This window comes from Narcine bancroftii, chromosome 1 (genome assembly GCF_036971445.1).
Source record: "Narcine bancroftii isolate sNarBan1 chromosome 1, sNarBan1.hap1, whole genome shotgun sequence".
NCBI classification, from domain to species: domain Eukaryota; kingdom Metazoa; phylum Chordata; class Chondrichthyes; order Torpediniformes; family Narcinidae; genus Narcine; species Narcine bancroftii.
In genome coordinates, this window is record NC_091469.1 from 474,436,278 (window position 1) to 474,461,081 (window position 24,804).

A 24,804-nucleotide genomic window follows, 5' to 3' on the forward strand; every position below is an offset into this window, starting at 1 on the left:
TACTGCTCCTCCCCATGACCTCCCCAGGCAGCTTATTCCAGATATCAATGACTCTTTGTGTGAAAAAATCTACCACCCAAAATCCCCTTTAAACCTCCCGCTCTCGCCTTGAACATCCCCCTTCAGTTTTAAGCACCCAACAATGCAAACCAGACTCATCCTGAAGGTAGAAACTCACGTGAATAGGGTAGTGAAGAAGGCTTTTAGTATGCTGGCCTTTATCAATCATTGCATGGAATATAGGAGTTGGGAGGTGATGTTGAGATTGTATAAGACGTTGGTACGACCTAATTTGGAGTTCTGTGTGCAGTTCTGGTCGCCTAATTATAGGAAGGATATAAACAGAGTGGAGAGAGTGCAGAGAAGGTTGACCAGAATGTTACCTGGGTTTAAGCATCTAGAGTCTAGGGAGAGATTGGACAGATTAGGTCTTTATTCTTTGGAGCGTAGAAGGTTGAGAGGGGATTTGATAGAAGGATTTAAGATTACGAAAGGGATAGACAGAGTGGATGTGGATAGACTATTTCCGTTAAGAGGAGGAAAGATTAAAACAAGAGGACATGAGTTAAGAATTAAGGGGAAGAGGTTTAGAGGTAACATGAGGGGGAACTTCTTTACTCAGAGAGTGGTAGCCGTGTGGAATGATCTTCCGGGAGAAATAGTGGCGGCGGAGTCAATTGTATTATTTAAGGAAAGGTTGGACAGGTATATGGATGAGAAGAAGATGGAGGGTTATGGGTATTGTGCAGGGAGGTGGGACTAGAAAGGGGTGTTTGGTTCGGTGCGGACTAGAAGGGCCTAATGGCCTGTTTCCGTGCTGTAATTGTTATGTTATGTTATTGTCTCACCCCAGCCACACTCTCTTCACCCTACTCCTGTTGCGAGGAAGGCTCACAAGTATGAGATCATGCGCCACCACATTTAAGGAGCGTTGATTTTTTTTCCCTGCTGTTATCAAACTCTTGATTGAACCTCATGAATCTCAATGTGGACAAGTTGAAGGAGATGATCACGGACTTCAGGAGGACCAGGATTGACCACTGTCCACTACACATCAATAACTCTGTGGTGGAGAGAGTAGAGAGCACCGTTCCTTAACTAGTAACCTATTGTGGACACTCAACATCTCCTCATTTGTCAGGAAGGTGCAACACCGATTGCACTTCCTGAGAAGAACGATGAGGGCAAGGCTACTGGCCACTATTATGTCAACCTGATTTAGGAGCTCTATCAAGAGCGTCCTGGCCGGCTGCATCACAGCGTGGTACAGTTGCTGCAGAGAATTGGATCGGAGGTCAATCCACAGGACCATAGGAGTGGCAGAGAGGATCAGTGAAATCTCCCTCCCCCGTGTACAAAAAAACCTGGTTGGCAAGGACAAGTTGGGCCAAAGGGCCCGTTTCTGTAACCCGTATCCCTCTATGGCTTTACTTTTCAGTGAGCCCAATTAATTTAAAGAGAGTAGGAAATAGAACCCAGTGAGATTCAGCTTGTAGGTTCCTGCCTGTTCCAAGATGACAAATGTGCTATCATCGAGTCCTGCAGCATAGAAACTGGCCCTTCAGCCCACCCAGTCAATTGCCTACACCAAGCACTCATTTATACCAATCTCCACCATTCACAAACCTTATTTAACCACCATTCTCATTTTATTCTCTTTATATTCGGGTCGCATCCCCCAAAGTTTTACTACTCACCTAAACACTGCGAGCACTGCAGACCCCATCTCCAGCCACAGAACTACCCACGTGCCTGATTCCCAATGATCCTGATCCCAACCTTGGCTCCTGCCGCTCATCTGGTCCACATTTTGGAATCTCCTCTGTGGAAGGTTGCACCTGAACTTGAGAGGGACTAATATCCTTGCAGGCAGGTTTGATAGAGCTGTTGGGGAGGGTTCAAACTAGCTAGGCAGGGTGATGGGAATTGGAATATTTGGTCAGATTATAGAGTAATTGGTGGAGAAGTGAGTGCAACATATAGTGAGACTGTTAGGAGGGATAGGTGAGCGGATGGAGCATAAATGCAGTCAGTTGGATGGGTTGAATGTGCATACTTTAATGCAAGAAGATTAAGGACGATAAACTTAACAGCGTGGATCAGCACATGGAATTACAACATTGTGGCCATTACAGAGACTTGGCTATTGCAGGGACAGTGTTGGCTGTTTGATATTCTGATATTTAGATATTTCAAAAGAGAAAGGGAGGGACGCAAAAGAATGTGGGGGAGGGAGAGTGCCACTGCAAATCAGGGATATTATTATAGATGCAGAAAGGGAAGACATAGAGGAAGAATTGTTTACTGATCACTTGATTGGGAGTATATTCTCTATGCCCCAAAATACCTACTGGGATACTGAGGAGCAGATTAGTATGGAAAGATTGAAAATAACAAAGTCGTTGTTGTGAGGACCTTTAAATTTCCCAATAGTGACTGGCACCTCCTTCCTGCAAGAGGGATAGATGGACCAGAATTTGTCAGTAGCATCCAAGAAAGATTCCTAGCACAGTATGTGGACAAGCCAACCAGAGGAGTGGCCATACTGGAGCTAGTACAAGATATTGAACCTAGTCAGGTGACCGATCTCTTGGAGGGAGACAATTTGGGGACAGAGTTCACAAATCTCTGAGCTTTATGGACAAGGAGTAGTCAAAATGGGAAAGTGTTTAACTGGGGAAAGACCAATTACAATGGTACTAAGCAGGAACTTGGGTGAGTAAATTGGTAATGGCTTTCTTCATGGGAAATGTGTGTAAGATGTTTAGGGACCACACACGGAGTTCTGGATAAGCTTGTCTCACTGAGACTGGGGAATGATGGGAGGGTAATGGAGCCATGCTTGAAAAGAGAGGTGAGACAATCAAGAGGAAGAAGGAAGTGTATATGCAAGGATTTAAAAAAAAGCAACAAAAATCAGGCAGGGCTCATGAGAATTAGAAGGTAGCCAGGAAGGAACTTAAGAGGGGACTGACCAGAGCAGGAAGAGGGCATGAAGGAAAGCCCCAAGGGGTTCAACACATATCTGATGTACAGGACGATGTCTAGAATGAAGTAGTATCACTCAGCGATAATGTGGGAACATTGACATGAAAGTGGAGGAAAAAGGAGGGAGTCCATTATGAGTACTTCACTTGTGTTAATCAGGGAGAGGGAGCATGGTGAATTTGAAACCAATGTTGAACATGGAGCAGGTCAAAGGTAAAAAAGAGAAAGTGTTGGAACTTCTCAAAAGCATTTGGATGGCAAGTCCCCAGGGCCAGAAGGGATATCCCCCAGGTTACTACAGGAAGTGAGGAATGATATTGCTTGGGTGTTGACAATGATCTTTGTGTCCTCTCTGGCCCCAGGAGAGGTATTGGAGGATTGGAGATGGCATTTGTAGTGCCTTGTCTAAGGAAGGTATTTGGGAAAATTCTGGGAATTACAGACCAGCGAGTTTTGCATGAGTGGTGATCAAACTATTGGAGAAGATAGGAAAAGAGATTTCCAAGCATTCAGAGAAGTCTTTTCAGGCATAGTCATCATGACTTTGTTAGGGGCAGTTTATGCCTAATGAGCACAGTTGAATTTTCAAGGAGGTGATAAAGGAAATTGATGAAGAGAAGGCATGGTGCATATGGATTTTAGTAAGGTGTTTGACAAGGTCCACCATGGTAGGCTCATTCAGAAAGTCACAAGGCATGGGATCCAAAGAACCTTGGCTGCTTGCCTGCAGAAAGCAGATGGTGGCAGGAGATGGAAGACTCTGCCTGGAGGTCAGTGACTAGTGGCATTCCACAAGGATCTCTCTGGGACCCCTTCTCTTTGCAATTTTCATGAACAACCTGGATGAAGAAGTGAAGGGTGGGCTAGTAAGTTTGTAGATGACATGGAAGGGTTATGGATAGTGTAGAATGCAGAGTTGGGCAGAGAAGTGGCAGATGGAGTTCAATCTCAAAGTATGAAGTAATGCACTTTGGAAAATTGTATGAAGGCAGAGTGCGTGATGAATGGTAGGATTCTTAGCAGAGTGGAAGAACTGAGGGATCTTGGGGTTGAAATTCATAGAACCCTCAGTTCCTCCACACTGAGAGGGCAAATGCTGGCCTTCATTAGGCTGGGGATTGATTTCTTGAGCCATGAGGAAATGCCCCAGCTCTATAAATCCCGAGTTGAATCACCCTTGGAGTATTGTGTTCATTTCTGGTTGCCTCATTTCTGGAAGGTCGTGGAAGCTTGAGAGAGGGTGGAGAGGAAGTTTTCCAGGATGCCACCTAGATTGGAGAATATGCTTATGAAGAAAGGTTGAGTGAGCTGGAGTTTTGTTCTTTGGAATGACAGAGGATAATAGCAGACTTCATTGAGGTGTATAAGATTACGAGGGGCATAGAGTGGACAGACAGCACTTTTATTGCAGGGGATAAATTTTAGGGTTGGTATCAGAGGTAGGCTTCTTTGCAGTGAAGTAGGTGCCAGGAATACATTGGTGGGGGTGGTGTTGAGGGCTAGTACAATAGAAATATTCAAAAGTCACTTAGATAGGCCCATGAATGTAAGAAAAATGGTGGATTATGGAGTGTGTGCGAGAGAAGCATTAGATTGAGGGTGGAGTAAGTTTACATAGATTAGTACCACACCATGCTGTACTATTCTGCACCCAATTCATCTGTGTTAATTTTGGCTCAAGTATTTGAAGCTATATTTGATCTCACATATGTTAATAGAGCAATTATTTCTGAATTGGCATGTAATATATGATTAAATTAATATTGGAACCATTTCCTAAACTGCTTTGATTTCCTGAATGCTTGGCATGGGTTGAACGTATCTTGCAACACAGAAAATGTATTTAATTAATTATCTTATCTCTTTGCAGAAAGGGATGAAACCTTCATATATATTTTTTAGTTTCATTATCTGAGTGCAACATTCATTAATTTATTGAAGAAACCGGCTTGCATTAAACAGATTAAATATTTGCAACAGTATAATTTTTCGGCAGATCTCCATATTTATAGTTTCTCTATTCTGGAGCTAATTTTGTTGTTGGCCACAGCTGCGAGCCTTGTCAATTGGAATGACTCTGAATTATGGAAACAATTTGAAGTCCACATTATAATTCAATAAATTGAATTACACCATTGAAAACAATATGATTTTTCAAAACCCTCACCCCGTTGAATGACATTTTTCTCATCTCATCACAAGTGCCCTTCATAAACCAGAACAGAATAGCTTCATTTCGGGCTCTCAGCTTCGCCACAGCTTTTGAATTGCAGAGGTTTCACATCAGCTGTGAATGTGAAAGGGTCCAAGAACAATTATATTCACTGAGAAAAGTACCTTATCTCAAGACAAAAATAAATGTATTGATCAATACATTGCAAATTAAAAATAAAGTTTATGAAAAAACATTCCAGAGCCTATAGAAAATTGCAAATAGAATTATTTATACCTTTTGATATGCCAATAAATTGTAGAGTCATACAGCATGGAAACAACCACTTTGCCCCAATTTGCCCACACCAACCGTCTTACCCACATTCATTTCATCTGCCTGTGTTTGGCCATATCCCTTTAAACCTCTCCTATCGACATGGGGCCAGAGAGGACACAAAGATCATTGTCAACACCCAAGCAATATCATTCCTCACTTCCTGTAGTAACCTGGGGGATATCCCTTCTGGCCCTGGGGACTTGCCATCCAAATGCTTTTGACATTGGTTTGCAATTTTTTCTTTCCACTCACTCCCTATGCCAGCGGTGCTCTGTGATTAGTAAAGGATTGCTTAAGGTGGTATGCGAGTGGGAAGGGAAGGTTGAGAATCACTGCTCTAGACCCAATTGTTACTGAAATATTTTGCTTGAGAAAAATTCTCATTGGCCCATTTCCTTTGGAGTTCTGAAACCGTGCACATAACGAGTCAATTAGGGACGATTAAAACAGTGGTTTTCAAACGTTTTCTTTCCACCCACATACCACCTTAAGCAATCCCTTACTAATCACAGAGCACCTATGGAATGGGAATCACTTAAATTGATATGTGAGTGGAAATAAAAAGATTGAGGACCACTGGTCTAAATTCTTCTGAAACATTGCAATAATATCTGCACTGAGTTTCTTGAGAAAGTGACAAAAGGAATTAACAATAGTAGGGTGGTAGCTGTGGTGCATCACATGGATTTTAGTAAGGCATTCAACAAGGTCCCCATGAGAGACTCATTCAGAAAGGCATAAAGAATGGGAACCTTGGCTGTGTGGATTCAGGATTGGCTTGCAGAGGGCAGTAGTGGATGTTACATAGTCTGGATGGAGGTCAGTCTCTAGTGGAATACTGAATGGATTTGTTCCGGGACTGCTGCTCCTTGTAATTTTTATAAGTGTCCTGAATGAAGAAGTAGAGGGATGGGTCAGTAAGTCTGCAGATGACACGATGATTGGAGATGTTGTGGATAGTGTAGAAGGTTGTTGTAGGGTACAATAGGATATCACCAGGATAGGTGGAGAATTGGCAGATGGAGTTCAATCTGGATAAGTTGGAAGATCAAATTTGAAGGCAGAGAACATAGGTAATGGCAGGATTCTTAACTGTGAGGAAGAACAGAGGGACCTTGTAATCCATATCCATTAATCTCTCATGGTTGCCGTGTAGATTGATAGGGTAATTAAGAAGGCTTATGGTATACTGCTTTTCATTAGTCAGGGGATTGAGTTCAAGAGTCATGAGGTAATGTTGCAGCACTATAAAACTCTGGTTAGACCACAGTTGGAATATTGCATTCAGTTCTGGTCGCCTCATTACAGGAAGGATGTGAGAGCTATGGAACGGGTGCCTGGAGATTTACCAGGATGCTGCCTGGTATTGAGAACATGTCATTTGAGGCAAAGTTTACAGACCTAGGGATTTTCTCTTAGGAGAGGAGGATGAGTTGTGACTTAATAAAGATCTACAAAATTATGAGAGGCATAGATAGCTAGCATGTTTTTCCCGTGGTGAGAGAGTATGGGACCAAAGGGTGCAGCCTCAGAAGAAAAAGATATCCCTTTAGAGAAGAGATGTGGAGATGTTTCTTCAGCCAGAGGGTGGTAGATCTGTAGAATTTGTTGCCACAAATAGCTGTGGAGGCCACAGCAGTGGATATAGGTAAAGCAAACACCAGAGGACATCTGAACAAAGTGAGGGGAGGAAAGTTTAGGGGAGCCGTCAGGGTAGGTTTTCTTACACAGAGCATTGTGGAAGCCTGCAATGCCTTGCAGGGGTGGTGGTGGAGGCTGGTACTATAAGAATATTTAATAGGCTCTTGGACAGGCGCCAGGATGCAAGTAAAAGAGGGGGTTATGGGTTAGAGGTAGGGAAGGTTCAGTTTGGTTGAGAATGTTTGGTTGAAAATGTTGACTGGGAGCACAGGCTAATTGATGAAACAGTTGAGGAACAGTGGAAGATTTTCAAAGAAATATTTTGTAATGCTCAACAAAAATATATTCCGGTGAGGAAAAAGGGCAGCAAGGGAGGGAAAAATCAACCGTGGTTAAAAAAAGAAAATAAAGGAGAGTATAAAATTGAAGGCGCAGGTGTACAAAGCTGCAAAGAGCAGTGGGAAACTGGAAGATTGGGAAAACTTTAAGAGACAACAAGGGGTTACAAAGCAGATCATAAGAAATGGGAAAAAGGATTATGAAAATAAATTGGCACAAAATATAAAAACAGAAAGCAAAAAATTTTATAAATATATAAAACAGAAGAGGGTGGCCAGAGTTAACATAGGACCCTTGGAGGATGAGAAAGGAAAACTGGTAGCAAAATATTAGGAAATGGCCGAGGCATTAAACAAATATTTTGTGTCAGTCTTCACGGTGGAAGACACGTCCAGCATGCCCAAGTGCGGAGTTAAGGATGCGAATGTTGGGGAGGGCCTTGATAAAATAGTTGTTACAAAGGAAGTAGTGATGGAGAAACTAATGGGACTAAAGCCAGACAAATCACCTGGTCCTGATGATGTGCATCCAAGGGTTCTGAAGGAAATGGCAGAAGTTATAGTTGATGCATTGGTGGTCATAGATCAAAATTCCTTGGATTCTGGGCAGGTCCCGGCAGACTGGAAGACAGCAAATGTCACGCCACTTTTTAAGAAGGGATGTAGGCAGAAGACTGGAAATTATTGGCCAATTAGCTTGACGTCTGTAGTTGGAAAAATGCTTGAAACCGTCATTAAAGATGAAATAGTGAAACTTTTGGAACATAAGGGTTCAATCAGGCAGACGCAGCATGGTTTTAGAAAGGGAAGATCTTGTTTGACAAACTTGTTAGGATTTTTTGAGGATATAATGGGTGCAGTGGATAGAGGAGAACAGGTTGATGTTGTATATTTGGATTTCCAGAAAGCGTTTGTAAGGTGCCGCACAAGAGACTTCTCAGTAAGTTACAGGAAAGTGGAGTCCGGGGAAATATATTGGCCTGGATTGAAAATTGGTTGCCTGACAGGAGGCAGAGAGTCAGGATAAATGGGAATTTTTCAGGTTGGCAGAGAGTGGTAAGTGGGGTGCCACAGGGGTCAGTGTTAGGCCCACAACTGTTCATCATTTACATTGATGACTTAGAGGAGGGGACAAAATGTGGTGTAGCCAAGTTTGTGGATGACACCAAATTGAGTGGAAGAGCAAACTGTAATGAGGATGTGGAGAGTCTGCAGAGGGATATAGTTCAGCTGGATGAGTGGGCAAAGGTCTGGCAGATGGAGTACAATGTTAGTAAGTGTGAGGTTATCCACTTTGGCAAGAAAAATAAAAGAGCTGAATATTATTTAAAGGGTGAAAAACTACAGCATGCTGTTGTGCAGAGGGACTTGGGAGGGCTTGTGCATGAATCGCAAAAAGTTAGGTTGCAGGTGCAGCAGGTTATTAAGAAGGCAAATGGAATGTTGGCCTTCATCGCTAGAGGAATTGAATTCAGGAGTAAGGAGGTAATGTTGCAACTGTATAAGGTACTGGTGAGACCGCACCTGGAGTACTGTGTCCAGTTCTGGTCTCAATATTTGAGGAAGGATATACTGGCTTTGGAGACGGTCCAGAGGAGGTTTACTAGGTTGATCCCTGGGATGAAGGGGTTGACTTATGATGAAAGATTAAATCGTCTAGGATTGTATTTGCTCGAGTTCAGAAGAATGAGAGGAGATCTTATAGAAACATATAGGATTATGAAGGGTATGGATAGGATAGATGTAGGAAGGTTTTTTGAGTTGGCCGGGGAAACTAAAATGAGAGGACACAGTCTTAAGATTCGGGGGAGTAGATTTAGGACAGAAATGAGGAAAAATAGTTTTTCCCAGGGAGTAGTAAATGTTTGGAATTCTCTAACCAGGGAAGTGGTTGAGGCTGCCTCATTAAACACATTTAAAATTAGGTTAGATAAATTTTTACATGATAGAGGAATTAGGGGATATGGGGAGAAGGCAGGTAGGTAGAGTTAGGTCATAAATTAGATCAGCCATGATTATATTGAATGGCAGAGCAGGCTCAATGGGCTATTTTTGGCCAACTCCTGTTCCTACTTCTTTTGTTCCTATAAGTTGGCACCATGTCATAGGCCAAAGGGCCTGTGCTGTAATGTTCTATGTTCTAATAGGAGTGGTAAAAGAACAAGGGCTAAGAAGGCAATGCAATTCACAGGGGTGAGTTTAGACTGGGAATCACCTGCATTTTTGTTGTGAAAACAATAGGATGTAGTCTATGTGGCTTTATATTTAGAACCTGATCACCCATTGTAGCTGCAAGGATTCCAGATACTTTTCACCAACCAATGCATTCCCACAACAATCCCGCACCATTGTTTCACCAACAGCACTTCCTAGATGATGGTGAAGCAATTATAAGGGGAAGTTCCTGCAAGTTTCCCTCTCTAAGTCACACATTATCATGGGTTGGATATGCAGAATATCATTGCTGGGACAGCAGTTTGGGAGACATTTACCAGAAGAACTGTAGTGTTTCTCAAGGACAATGAGGGATGGGCAATAAATGGCATCCTTACCACTAATTCATTCCCATCAACATATGAGGAGTGTTTGATGGCTTTGGGCCAGATGATGGGGGTGGGTGGCGGGGGGGGGGAGGAATCTCATTGAAAGAGTAGATGTGGAGCAGATGTTTCCAGTGGCAAGAGAGTCTGGGACCAGAGGGAACAACCTCAGAATAAAAGGTCATCCTTTCAGAACAGAGACAAGAAGTTTCTTCAGCCTGAGGCTGAAGAAACTGTAGAATTTATTGCCACAGACAACAGTGCAGGCCAAATCATTGTGTATTAGTTGAAGCAGAGGTTGATTGGTTCTTGATCAGTAAGGGTATCAAGGGAGAAAATGACACTATGTATATCCAAGAGGGAAATGCTGTGTGTATTTTGGTCAGTATGGTTCATAGTGTGAAAAATAAAAAATAAAAAATAAAAATGTTATTTGGAGAAGATGGGAGAATGGAGTTGACAGGAAAAATACATTCGGCTTGATTTATATGGTGGATCAGACTTGGTGGGCCAAGTCTTACGATCTTACGATCTTATGTGAAACTAAAAATAATTAAACAAACAATTGTGCATGTTTAGGTATTTTTTTAAACTTTCCTGGAAATGTCTGTTCTCTAATGGATGGCATGTTGAAGTTTTAAAGGTTTATCACTGCAGTGAATCAATTCTGGCAACGGTGACTGCCCACACTTCCAGCTGCCACTTTTGAATGGACTTTAAGTCAGGGAAATAATGAATACAAGCCTGTTCCATCCAGGAAAAATGATCCCCATAGGCTCAGAAGGTATTGGTGAGGCCAAATTTGGAATACGGTGTGCATTTTTGGTCACCAAATCAAAGGAAAGATATACACAGTAGAGAGAGTGAGAGAGAGTGCAGAGGAGGTTTACGAGAATGTTGCCGGGGTTTCAGGATTTGAGTTACAGGGAAAGGTTGAGAAGGCTAGGACTTTATTGCCTGGAGCATAGAAGATTGAGGGGTGATTTGACAGAGGTATTCAAAATTATAAGGGGGACAAATATTGTGGACAGGCTTTTTAGATTGAGAGTGAGGGAGATTCAAACAAGAGGACATAGATTGAGAGGGAAGGGGGAAAAGTTTAGGAAAAACATGAGGGGGATTTTCTTCACTCAGAGGGTGGTGGGAGCGTGGAATGAGCTTCTGTCTAAAGTGGTAGATGTGGGTTCAATTTTGATATTTAAGGAAGAGTTGAATAGGTATTTGGACGAGAGAGGAGTGGAGCGTTATGGGCTGGGTGTAGGTCAATGGGATCAGGTGGGGGAAGGTGGCATGGATTAGAAGGGCTGAACTGGCCTGTAATTATTATATGGGTATATGGAGTTAGATGCATAAACATTGTGTTTGCCCTTCTTCATGGTGGATCTTTGAACCAGTTGCCATGTTTTGTCTCCTCTGTCAGTTTAAATCCAATGAAGTTGCCAAGTGACTAATGCAAACATAGAGCTTTACTCATAGTTAATTGAAATCCCCAAACCACTGATTTAAATGATGATTTTATTCTCTCAGTTTTAAAGATTTATCCCTGCAGTAAATCAATTCTGGCAACTGTGAATGCATATGAAGACTGCCCACACTTCCAGCTGCCACTTTCAAATGGACATTAAGCCTGGGAAATAATGATCACTAGCCTGTTTCATCCAGGAAAAATTATCCCCCTCAGCCTAATTTGCTTTGTTAAGACTTTTGTTTTAAAGAATTGATGGAACTCGTGCTTACATTGTGCATTTCCAAACCTCAGTTAACCTAAAATCACTTTCTAATCAATAAAAAGTGCAGCCACTGGCATAAAGTCGGAGGCAAAATTCAATGAAGACCAACAGGACAAGAAAGAATGTTTGAGTTATCAAGTTCAAATTCAAGTTTATTATCTCGTGTGCCTGTGCTATCCAACAAATCAACTCATACATCAGGGTGTCAAATAAAACACACAGTGCAGAGCGCAGAGATACAGAGAGAGAGAGATCAGTTTGAGCAGATTAAGGGAAATATTATTTAATTCATGTGTGGTTTATTCAGGAGTCTGACTGGAGTGGAAAAGAGATTGTCCTTGAATTCTCACTCATGAATTAAGTTCCCTTCCATAGGTACGGGTCTCAGATGCCTCCTCCTACTCAAAGCTCGTCAAGCTACCGTCTCCAACGCCATCTCCAACCTCATCACCTCTGATCATTACCCTCCCACGACCTCCAATCTCATGGTTTTCCATCCCCATGTTGCCCATCGTTACCTTTTAGCAAAGATACATTAACCAAACCATCCGGGTAGACCCATTGTTTCCACTTGCTCTTGCCCTGCCGAACTTCTGTACTTTTGTCTTACCTTGAATTTATCTTTTCTCTCCTGGTCCAATCCCTCCCCACCTACATCTGTGACACTTCATCTCTTCAATGACTTCAGATTCCTTGAACTGGACTGCCTCATCTTTATGATGGAAGTCAAATTCCTTTATACCCCCATCCCCCACGCAGAAGATCTTAAAGCACCACTTCTTTCTGGACCAGAGACCCAACTATTCACCCTCTACCACCATCTCCTCCACCTGGTAAAACATGTCCTCACTTGAATCAACTTCGCCTTTAACTCATCTCACTTCCTCCAGATCAACAGAGGAGCCATGGGAACCCGCATGGGTCCCAGCTATGTCTGCCTGCTTGTGAGCTTTGTGGATCAATCCATGCTGCAAACCTATACAGGCAAGGCCCCTTAACTCTTCCTCCATTATATTGATAATAACATGGGGGCTGCCTTATCCACCTTTGATGAGCTTGTCAACTTCAGTCACTTTGCGGCTAACTTCCACCCCAATCTCACTCATATGGTCCATCTCCAACAACACTCTCCCCTTTATGGATCACTCTGTCACCATCTCAGGAGACAAGCTTTCCACTGACATTGCAAATCCACCAACTCCAACAACTACCTCGACTACGCTTTCTCACAATCTGTCCCATAGAACCATAGAACAATTACAGCACAGAAACAAGCCATTTCAGCCTCTCTAGTCCATGCCAAACCATGTTTTCCTGCTTAGTTCCACTGATCTGCACTCAATCCATAGCCCTCCATACCTTTCCCATTCAAAAACCTGTCCAAATTTCCTTTAAATGTTAAAATCGAGTCCGCATCTACCACTTCAGCTGGAAGCTCGCCCCACACACTCACCACTCTCTGAGTGAAGAAGTCTCCCTCTCATGTTCCCTCTAAATTTTTCTTCTTTCACCTTTAACCCATGTCCTCTTGTTTGAATCTCATCCACCCTCAATGAACAGAGCCTATTTATACCTACTCTGTCTATTCCCCTTATAAGTTTAAATACCTCATTCTTCTACATTCCAGGGAATAAAGTCCTAACCCGTTTAACCTTTTCCTGTAACTTATTCTCCGAAGTCTGGGCAACATCCTAGTAAATCTTCTCAGCACTCTCTCTATCTTATTGATATCCTTCGTGTAGTTAGGTGACCAAAACTGCAAACAATACTCCAAATTTGGCCTCATCACTGTCTAATATTACTTCATCATAACATCCCAACTCCTGTACTCAGTACTTTGATTTACGAAAGTCAAAATGCCAAAAGCTCTCTTTACAACCCTATCCACCTATGACACCACTTTCAGGGGAATATGTATCTGTATTCCCAGATCCCTCTGTTCTACCTCACTCCTCAGTGCCCTACCATTTACCTTTCTTGGTATGTCCTTCCAAAATGCAACACCTCACATTTGTCTGCATTAAAATCCATCTGCCATATTTCAGACCATTTTACCAGCTGGTCCAATTCCCTTTGCAACCATTGAAAACCTTCTTCACTGTCCATGACACCTCCAATCTCAGTGTAATCTACAAACTTACTGATCCAATTTACCACATTATCATCCAAATCATTGATATAGATGGCAAATAACAATGGACCCAGCACTGATCCCTGAGGCACATCACTAGTCAAAGACCACCAATCTGAGAAGCAATCATCCACCAGTACTCTCTGGCTTCCCCCATCCAGCCATTGTCGAATCTAGTTTACTACTGCACCATGAATACTTAGCGTTGAAACCTTCCTGACTAACCTTCCATGCAGGACCTTGTCAAAGCCCTTACACCCTTTTCTTTGTCAACTCTCCTCAAAAAACTCTATAAGTTTGGGTAAACATGACCTACCATGCATAAAGCCATGCTGGCTATCCCTAATCTGTCTCTGGCTATACAAATAAATGTATATCCAATCTCTTAGAACACCTTCCAATAATTTGCCTACTACTGACATCAGCTTCATTGGCCTATAATTTCCAGGGTTATTTTGGAGCCTTATTTAAGCAATGGAACAACGTGAGTTACCCTCCAATCCTCCGGCACCATACCCATGACTAAGTACATTTTAAATATTTCTGTCAGAGCCCCTGCGATTTCGACTCTAGCCTCCCTCAAGCTCTGAGGGAATAATTTGTCAGGCCCTGGGGATTTATCTATCCTTATTTGCTTTAAGACAGCAAGCACCTCCTCCTCTTTAATCTGTATAGGTTCCATGACCTCACTGCTTGTTTTCCTTACTTCCCACAACTCTGTGCCTGTGTCCTGAGTGAATACTGAGGAAAAAAATACATTCTTACTTTATAAAGTATTTTTATTTTTTAACATATGAACATATACAATTTTTTTTCTATTAATTCTTCCTTTCCAGGTGCAATATAATTCTTGCCATTTTTTGTTATCTGTAGGGGTGGACCGGAGGTCTTTTAAACTATTCGACAGATCCTCGGGATAGGCCGTTCAGTTAGTTTTTTTTAATTTTATTTTATATATATATTTTATTTTACTAGATTAGTTGGGGTGGGTTAAATATATTATAATTATTTCTTTATCTCTGTTTTCTTAGTTAGGAGAATTATTTCTAATATGTCACATTTTCACTCTGGAATTTATATATGATATTTATACCATGTAGACTTGGACGTACAAACTTTTAAGGAAAACATAGAACAAGTCATCCATATACATATAAATCAAAAAAAAAGCATTGATTTACATTAGACTGTTTCTTGATCCACATGAGAAACAAGTTATTGAATTAATTTATAATAACCATGTTAAACCGACATTTGCCAAATTAATCCAAAAGACATTCAATATCTCCTCAATCTCTTTTGGCTTCATACAAAGCCGATCACTCTGATCTTCAAGTGGACGAATTTTGTCCCTTATTATGACTGGATAAATCCTGAGGATTTTCCTTCACATTGTCTGCGAAAGCAACCTCGTGTCTTCTTTTAGTCTTTCTAATTTCTTTTGAGATTTTTCTACATTATTTATACTCCTCAAGAACCTCATTTTCTCCATGCTGCTTAGATCTGTCATACACCTCTCTCTTCTTCTGAACCAGATCCCCAATATCCCTCAAAAACCAATGTTCCCATTACCTTTTAACCTTGCCTTTGGTCCTGACAGGAACATACAAACTCTGTCGTCTCAAAATTTCACTTTTGAAGGTCCTCCACTTACCTCACACATCCTTGCGCAAAAACAACATCCAAATCCTTTCTCATTTCCTCAAAATTGGCTTTCCTCTAATTTAAAATCTCAACCCAAGCCCCAGACCTATCCTTCTCTATTATTAAAATTAGTGGCATTATGATCACTGGACCCAAAATATTCCCCTACACAAACTTTGATCTGTCCTGTCTCGTTCCCTAATAGAAAATCCATTATTGCACTCTCTCTAGTTGGTACCACTATATATTGGTTTAGAAAACATTCCTGATCACATTTGGCAAACTCCAAGCCATCCAGCCTTTTTGCAGTATGGGAGACAATATGGGGAAAATTTAAATCTCCTATTTTCATAACTTTATGTTTTCTGTAGCTGTCTGCAATCTCTCTGCAAATTTGAACCTCCAGTTCTCGCGGACTATTGGGCAGTCTATAATACAATCTCATGAGGTTTGTCATACCTTTCCTGTTCCTCAGTAGATGAGCCCCCTGCTCTATCTTGCCTGTGCACCACTGCAATATTTTCCCTGACGAGCAATGCCACTCCTCCCCCTTTCATCCCCCTAATTTTATCGCATCTAAAGCAACGGGAGGCCAAAACAATGCGCTTCCAAGTCCTGCCCCTCCTGCAACCAAGTTTCACTAATGGCCACAATGTCAAAATTCCACGTGCCAATCCATACTCTAAGTAAGTCTGCCTTTCCTCTTTCCATTGAAATAGGTGCACCTGAGAAGATTTCCACCACTTAAAATCTGTTGACCTAATGATGCATGCAATTTTAACAGATTCTTTTGCATTCTCCACTCCACCATCTGTTCTGGCACTCTGCTTACACTCACCCTCCAAATCCCTGCAAGGATGCTATCCCTTTCTCTCAATCCAGCACTTACAACAAGATCCCCTCTCTGTCTTCCATAGGGACCACTCCCTCCGTGACTTCCTCGTGCATGCATCCCTCCCATCAATCACCCCCCTGGCTTCAGGAAGTGCCACATCTCCTTCCTCACCACAGTCTGGGGCCCCAAACAGGCCTTTCAGGTGAAGCAACTCTTCACTTGTGTACCTGTAGGATTGATGTACTGTATCCGGTGCTTTTTATGTGGCCTTCTCTACATCAGAGGGACTCGACATAAACTGGGAGATCGCTACGCTGAGCACCCTCACTCTGTCTGCACCAGTGACAGGGACCATTTCAGTTCTGTGACCCACTCCCATACCCACTTCCATGGCCTCATGTACCGTCCCACTGAGACCACCCGTAAATTGGAGGAAAACCACCTGATTTTCCGTCTGGACTCTCTCCAGCCGGGTGGCATTGACATTGACTTTTCTGGTTTCTGCTAACCTGCTCTCCTTCTCCCCTCGCTTCCCTTCCCCCCGTCAGCTCTCCACCCCCTTCCCTCTCTATTTACCTTGCCATCCCTCCTCCCCTTGCTTGCTGCTGTGCCCTCCTTCCCTTCTCCACCTTTTACCTCCTACCTTTGCAACCACGCCTCCCCCCTTAGCTTTTGTTTGGATGCCTGCCGACATTTTTGGATTCCTTGATGAAGGACGCAAGGCCGGAATGTCAGTTATGTTTCTTTATCTTTGCTATATAAAGAAGTTGAATTTCTCCAGCATTGTGTTTGGGTTTAAGTTCATTTTGTTTATGTTTATTGTCACATGCTCCAAGGTGCAGTGAGGAAGTTTGTGTTCGGAAGCAACAGGAAGTGAGGAGGTGGATTTGACTGAAGGTCTGAGCTGTGTTCACAATTGCAGTGTCTTTCAGGCCTGGGTGGAACAGTCAGAGAGGTTATGGAGGGCAAAGAAGTGGTATAGGACCTCCTGCAGGATGAGGGAGATCAGGGATATTTCCAAATGCCCTGATGTTTCTAACTGTAGTTCCTGCTGGAGCTGTCGTCAAACTCGCTATGGAGCATCAAGGAAGTGGAGGCCATAGACCAGTAGGCTGGTCGCTCCACAGATACAGAAAGAGAAGAGGTGGATGACCACCAGGAAGGGCAGTCAAGGAGGTGCAGGAGACCTCTTTGGTTATTCCCTTCTCTGATGTATACGGTCTTTTATACTGGTGGGGTGGGAGGGGTGAAAATCTATCTGAATTTTCATCACCAAGTTGGAAGAGATGCAGAGGAGATTCATCAGCATGTTGCCGGGACTAGAGGGTTTGAGTTATAGAGAGAAGTTACACAGGCTGGCTTCTTTTTCCTCTTCAGCACAGAAGGCTGAGGGGTGACCCATTTTCTCTGCTTGCACTTAACCCATAGAATTAGTTTCATCCTACCTTGACTCCATCTTTTCTCCCCTACTTCAATCCCTCCCCACCTACATCCTCGACACCTCACATACCCTTCACCTCCTCCAAAATGTCAGATTCCCCAAACTGGACCGCCTCATCTTCATGATGAATGTCAAATCCCTTTACACCTCCATTCCCCTCACAGAAGGCCTTAAAGCTTTTTCCTGGACCTCAGACCTGAACACCCACCTTCCACCACCACCCTTCTCCGCCTGGCAGAACTTATCCTCACCCTTAACAATTTTTCCTTTAACTCATTCCACTACCTCCAGATTAAAGGAGAAGCCAAAGGTACCCACATGCGTCCCAGCTACACCTGCCTGTTTGTGGATTTTGTGGAGAAAAAGATGCTCCAAGCCTACACAGGCAAGATCCCCAACTCTTCCTCCGGTATATCAACGACTACATTGGGATGGCCTCATGCATCTGTGATGAGCTCGTCAATTTCGCGGCCAGTTTCCAGGCAGACCTCAAACTCTCCTGGTCCATCTGCGATGACACACTTCCCTTTTCTGGATCTCTCTGTTTCCATCTCAGGAGACAGACTCTACACTGACATCTATTACAAAACCTCTTACTTCCACAACTACCTGGACTACTTGTCCTCACACCCTGTCCCCTGCAAGGACTCCATCCTCTTCTCTCAATTTCTCTGTCTCCGCCACTTTTGCTCCCAAGATGAGGTCTTCCAGTCCAGAGCCTCTGAAATGTCTGCCTTCTTCCACAACTGTGGCTTCCCCTCCACCACGATTAACTCAACCCTCACCCGCATCTCCTCCATTCCCTGCTCATCTGCCATAGCCCACCCCACCACTAGAAAAATTAAGCATGGAATCCCTCCCTCCTCACCTACCACCACACCAGCCTTCGCATCGAACACATTATCCACCGGAATTTCCGGTACTTACTACAGGACCCCACCACCAGACACATTTTTCCTTCTCCTCGCCTTTCAGCCTTCCATAGGGACAACTCTCTCTGTGACTCCCTTCTGCACTCTTCCCTCCCCACCCATTGACGTGCCCCCCCCCCCACCCAGCACCTTCCACTGTGGTCATGGGAGGTGTACTACCTACACCCACATCTCCTCCCTCATCACGGTCTGAGGTCCCAAACAGACCTTTCAGGTGAAGCATCACTTCATTTGTACCTCCAAAGAACTCGTTTACTGCATCCAGTGCACCCTCTGTGGCCTTCTCTCCATCAGAGAGACTGGTCGCAGATTAGGAGATTGCTTCACCCAGCACCTCCTCTCCGTCCGCAACAAAAGCGACCTTCCCGTAGCCAACCATTTCAATTCTGAGTCACATTTTCAAGCATGCGTCTGTTCATGGCCTTTCATATTACCCCATCTTGACATTCACCACACACCCGCAGACTGGAGGAACAACACCTCATTTTTCGTCTGGCACTCTCCAACCCCAGGGCATGAACATCGAGTGAACTGCATCCACTAATCAGCTTTCCTTTTCCCCCCTCCCCCCTTTTAACTGTTATTGCAGTTCCTTTCTCGCTCCACCTAGTCTAGACTCCTCCCCCCCTTCCTGTGATCCTTCTCCACCACCTATTATCTCCCATCCTCACCAGCCACTCTTCCTCCCTTCCACCTTTTGATCAGACATCTCTCATGTTCCCCCACACCTTGATGAAGGGTTCAAGTCTGAAATGTTGGTGATGTATCTTCACCTTTGCTACATAAAGGCGCTGTTTGACCTGTGGAGTTTCTCCAGAACTTGTGTGTTTTTTCATTTAACCACGGTGTCAACAGAATCCTGTGTTTTACTGGAGACCTTATAAAGGTTATTGATATCATGAGACCCATGGATAAAGTGAATGCTCACAGCCTATTTTCCTGGGCAGACAATTCTAGAATTAGAGGTTGAAAGTGAGAGGGGAGGGATTTAAGAGGGGCTTGAGGGGTGACGTGTCAAAATAGTGGCTGTGAGGTAGTAGGGTAACATCAGAGCTCCCGGTATAGAAAGTTAAAAAAGAACAGAAAAAATTGATAAAGACCCCTGAAAGTTATTAGAAAAGAGAAAGAAAAGTGTTAACAACAAAAAGTTCAAATAATGGGAAAAAGAGTTAAAACAGCAAAATTGGAGAAAGCAGTGACAGTGGATGAGATGAGGAGGTAGACCTCTGACATGCACGGGGGCCAAAGACAGTGGCAGAGTTGACACGAGAATAAAGAAGTCCCTGTTGTGAGAAAAGCCTAATTGAAAAGATGAATGAGGACAGCCCAGGAGGGACTGACCCAAAAAAATGATCAGAAAGCATTAAAAAAGGGAGAAGGTGTGGCCAAGATGATAATGGAAGAAAAAGATGTTGAGCCCGCACAGCCGTTGACAGGGATGGCGGCGGGTCAAGATATTGGATCTATGCGGCCCGAGCACCCGCTGACTGAGGCAGTAGGAAAAAACGTTGGGTTCGAGAAGGATAAGTAGAAGAAAAGCTCACCTGAAAGAAAACAGAGGTTCAGGAAAAACGCAAAGTAGGTCGGGCAACCATCAAGGGACCTGCAGGAGGAGGCAATATCCCGGGCTCAAAGTGATGTAAAAAAAATGGAGATGGCGACCTCCTTACCAGAAAAAAAGAACCCGCGGACAATGACGGAAAAGTCGGGAACACCAGTGGCAATGGAGAAGTCTTTAAAAAAAGACTCGAGAGTCGAGGAAGGGGCTGGAAAATGCAGGAGAGTTGACAACGGCGTCGAAGAAGACCCTGAAAAAAAGAGCTTACCTGAATCCAGTGATGATGAAGCGTCATCGGAGAGAGACATCAGCTCTGGAAGGCTCCATGGGCAAAGAAGAGAAAAGAGGCTGGAGGTCACAAGTAGCTCCAGCAGGAAAGATTCAGAAGAAGAGAAGGAAGACAGAAAAGAAACAAGAGAGAAAGAAGAGAGAGAGAAAAACAAACTGTGGGGTTAGAAAGGAAGAGGGAAAAGTAAATAGAGGGGCTGTGACCAACTACCCAAGAACTATTGGTTGTTATATTACACATGAAAAAAAAACACTAAATGAAATAAAAGAAAAAATGGATCAACTAACTCTGAGTATCAATGGTGAAAGACAGGATGGAAAGAGTGGAGGAGAGTATGGAAAGAAGAGGGAATGAGTGGTAAGTATGGAAGAAGGAAAAGAAAAGAATTTGGGATAAGATTGACAATTTAGAATATTATAGTAGAAGAAATACATTAAGGTGGTGGGGGTGAAGGCGGGCGTAGAGGGGGAGTTTTGGTTCCATTTAAAAATGGATTCTTGAGGTGATGGGTGGGAATAAAATTGTTAATTTAGAAATTGAGGGAGTCCGCCAGTCTCTAGCACCCACCCACCCCCAGCCCAGCTCCGGATCAAAAGCCCGATCAGTCCTGGTCAAGCTTCTTTGCTACCAGGACAGGGAGTGAATTTCATGGGCGGCGGCAGAGGGAGCAAAGAAGAGGGGAGGTCTGGCAATGTGGAAGGAAGGGGGGTGATAGGGTATTTTCCCCCGACATTAGTGCGGCACTCATTAGTTGCAGAAAGGAATTTAGCCCAGTCAAAAAAGATTTTGAAAAATAAAGGGAATACATTTTGCCCTCCTTTACCCAGCCACTTGAAAATAACAATGCCTGGAGAGGAAAGGAATTTTTTCATGGACCCTAAGGAGCCAATGGCTTATGCAAAAAAAGTCATTGCAGTAATTATGATTGAAGATAGTTATATTTTTATATTCATATATAGTTATTTACGTGAAATTCTGTGGTGGTTTATCTCTGATATAGTTAAATTTGTTGTTAAAGGGGAAAATTATGATAAACTATGGGACTGTTTATATGTTACATTGTTATAAGATATATGGTGGGGTTTTATATATATGTTGTTAAAGGGAATAATTAGGATGGATTGTGGGCTGTATATTTGTTATAATGTTATATTATTAGGTGATCAATGGTAGGGTTATATATATATGTTATAGTATTTATGGTTACATGAGATATGGAGTTATTATTTATGTGCCACATTGTTATATTAACTGCAAAAGTTGATTTGAAAGGAAATAAAGGGGACACAGACAGGGAGAAAAGAGACAGAACAGGAGGTACATGAGAGTGTCAGGCAAATTTAATAAAAATTGTGTAGTTGGCACCTGCCATGGGGGTGTAGGTGCCAGAAAGGTTGGATGAGGGGCTCTGGGGGCAGTGGGGAGGGGGTAGGGTGGAGGAGATGGAGGTGGTGGGGGGAATATGCAATATTTTTTTGTCATTTCAGGATTGTTGATTTTAACCTTGTAAGTTTGTTTTGGGGAAAGGAATATTTTGGGGCTTTTTATATTTCTGTTTGAAAAACTGGCTTTTGTTTTGTTCATTTTTGGGGGGTTTTGTTTTATACATGGACATCTGTATGGAGAATCAGGCAAGCAAAGGAGGCGGAAGGTAAAACAAGACAAGGGGAGGAGGAAGATGGAGAAACACCGGGTAATTAATAAATTAATTAAATTTTAAGCTTTAATGTGAATGGACTTAATGGGTTGATTAAAAGAAGAAAGGTCTTGGCATACCTTAAGAAGCTTCAAACTGATATAGTGTTTTACAAGAAACCCATCTTACAAGCCAAGAGCACACTAAATTGAAGAGGGGATGGGCAGGCCAGGTCACTGCGTCCTTCTTTAATTCTAGAGCCAGGGGAGTGGCAATCTTGAAAGGAAAGTATGTTCCAGTGTCGGACTTGGAAATGGCCATTGACCCAGCAGGGAGGTTCTTAATGATACATTGTCAAATATATTCAGAATCCAGACAACTCATTTATGTATATGCCCTGGATTTGACAATGAAAAATGTATACAAAAAATATTTTTGATAGTAGCTGATGGGAGTGAGAATATATTGATTGGAGAGGATTTCAGTTTTTGTCTGGATCCCATCAGGGATAAAGCAGCCAGTAAAGTGACAAGGGACAGAGTGGCAATGTAAACACTATCCTTCATGAAAGATCTGTACCTTATAGATATTTGGAGAAGGCTAAATCGGAAAAATAAGAGATTATTCCTTTTACTCAAGACAACATAACTCCTACACTAGAATTGATTATTTTCTTGGTGTCACCTTAGTTGGAAGGTAGGATAGTGGAGTCTGAGTGGTTGCTGTCAGATCATTCACCTCTGACCTTGTCCATTATAAATAAGCAAGCTACAGTGGCTAAATTCACTGTTGTTGTGGAAGCCGGTATTTTGTAGCTTTATTAGAACTCAGATAGAATTGTTCTGTGAGATGAAATGCCCCTCTACTGATAATAATTTTAAAATTTGGGATACATTAAAGGCATATTTAAGGGACTAGATAATTGGATATCCTACAGGTTTAAAAGAGAAGTAGATAGAGGAAAATAATTATTTGGAACAGGACATAGTTCAATTGAAAAAAGAATATTAAAGATCAGGGCCTGATGAAAAATACAGGAATTTACTAAATAAAAAATAAAATAAAATACATTAAAAATATTCAAAATGTAAAAGTTGATTTTTAACATCAAAACAACAATATTATGAGCTGGGAGAAAAAGCCCATAAAGTCTTGTCCTGGCAGGTGAGATCAGAAGCAGTCTCAAGAACAATTAATGCAATTCAAATGGGGGAAGGCAAGATTTCATATGAACCAAATAAATAATACATTGAGTAAGTTCTATAAAGAACTGTATAAATCAGAATCAAAGGGAGACCCTACTAAAATAGCTGACTGTTGCATGCATTGGAGCTGCCAAATTTGGATCAGTAAGCGAAAAGGAGGATAGATGCCTCCTTCTCGAGAGGAGAGATTGAACAATATCTGAGCACTCTACAGGCAAGAGAAGATGAATTCCTTGTCGAATTTTATAGACCTTTTAATGCCTCTTCTTATGAAGGTGGTGGATCAGGCAGCAGAAACATACACTCTCCCAGAGTCTTTTTCAGCAACAATTATTACGGTGATCCCCCAAAAAATAGGGATCCATTGAAACCCACCTCCTATAGTCCTTCATCACTATTGAATGCAGATTATAAAGTTATAGCAAAAGCGTAGGCCAATAGGTTGGCAAAACATATGCCGAAATCGACGATTTTGGATCAGACTTGCTTTGTTCAAAAAACCGCAGATAACGTAGTTAGATTGCTTACATCTGGTGCAGTCAAGGGCAGACCCAGGGGTGGCTTTATCTCTCGATGTGGAGAAGGCCTTCGATAGATTGGAATGGGTTTTCCTGTTTAAGCCACTGGGGAAATTTGGATTGGGACAAACATTTCTAAATTGGGTGAGGATGTTGTATCATAAAACCCAATACAAAATTATCACAAGTTCCTGCTGAGTAGATCTATTAGACATGTCACCAGCTCTGTTTATATTAGCCATTTATATTACCTATCTCGGCTGCACCATTTCATCAGATGCAAGGATCGACAACGAGATAGACAACAGACTCTCCAAGGCAAATAGTGCCTTTGGAAGACTACACAAAAGAGTCTGGAAAAACAACCAACTGAAAAACCTCACAAAAAGGTTTGTTGTCATACCCACACTCCTGTTCGGCTCCGAATCATGGGTCCTCTACCGGCATCACCTACAGCTCCTAGAACGCTTCCACCAGCGTTGTCTCCGCTCCATCCTCAAAATTCATTGGAGCGACTTCATCCCTAACGTCGAAGTACTCGAGATGGCAGAGGCCGACAGCATCGAGTCCACGCTGCTGAAGATCCAGCTGCGCTGGGTGGGTCACATCTCCAGAATGGAGGACCATCGTCTTCCCAAGATCGTGTTCTATGGCGAGCTCTCCACTGGCCACCATGACAGAGGTGCACCAAAGAAGAGGTACAAGGACTGCCTAAAGAAATCTCTTGGTGCCTGCCCCATTGACCACCGCCAGTGGGTTGATCTAGCCTCAAACCGTGCATCTTGGCGCCTCACAGTTCGGCGGGCAGCAACTTCCTTTGAAGAAGACTGCAGAGCCCACCTCACTGACAAAAGACAAAGGAGGAAAAACCCAACACCCAACCCCAA

General features: G+C 42.8%; 1 protein-coding gene across 4 annotated transcripts in view; it reads right to left on the reverse strand.

Annotated features, from left to right (window-relative positions):
• dpp6a (dipeptidyl-peptidase 6a) overlaps positions 1–24,804 on the reverse strand; it is an 810,473-nt gene that overhangs the window by 295,135 nt on the left and 490,534 nt on the right. The gene's annotated exons all lie outside the window — the stretch shown is intronic.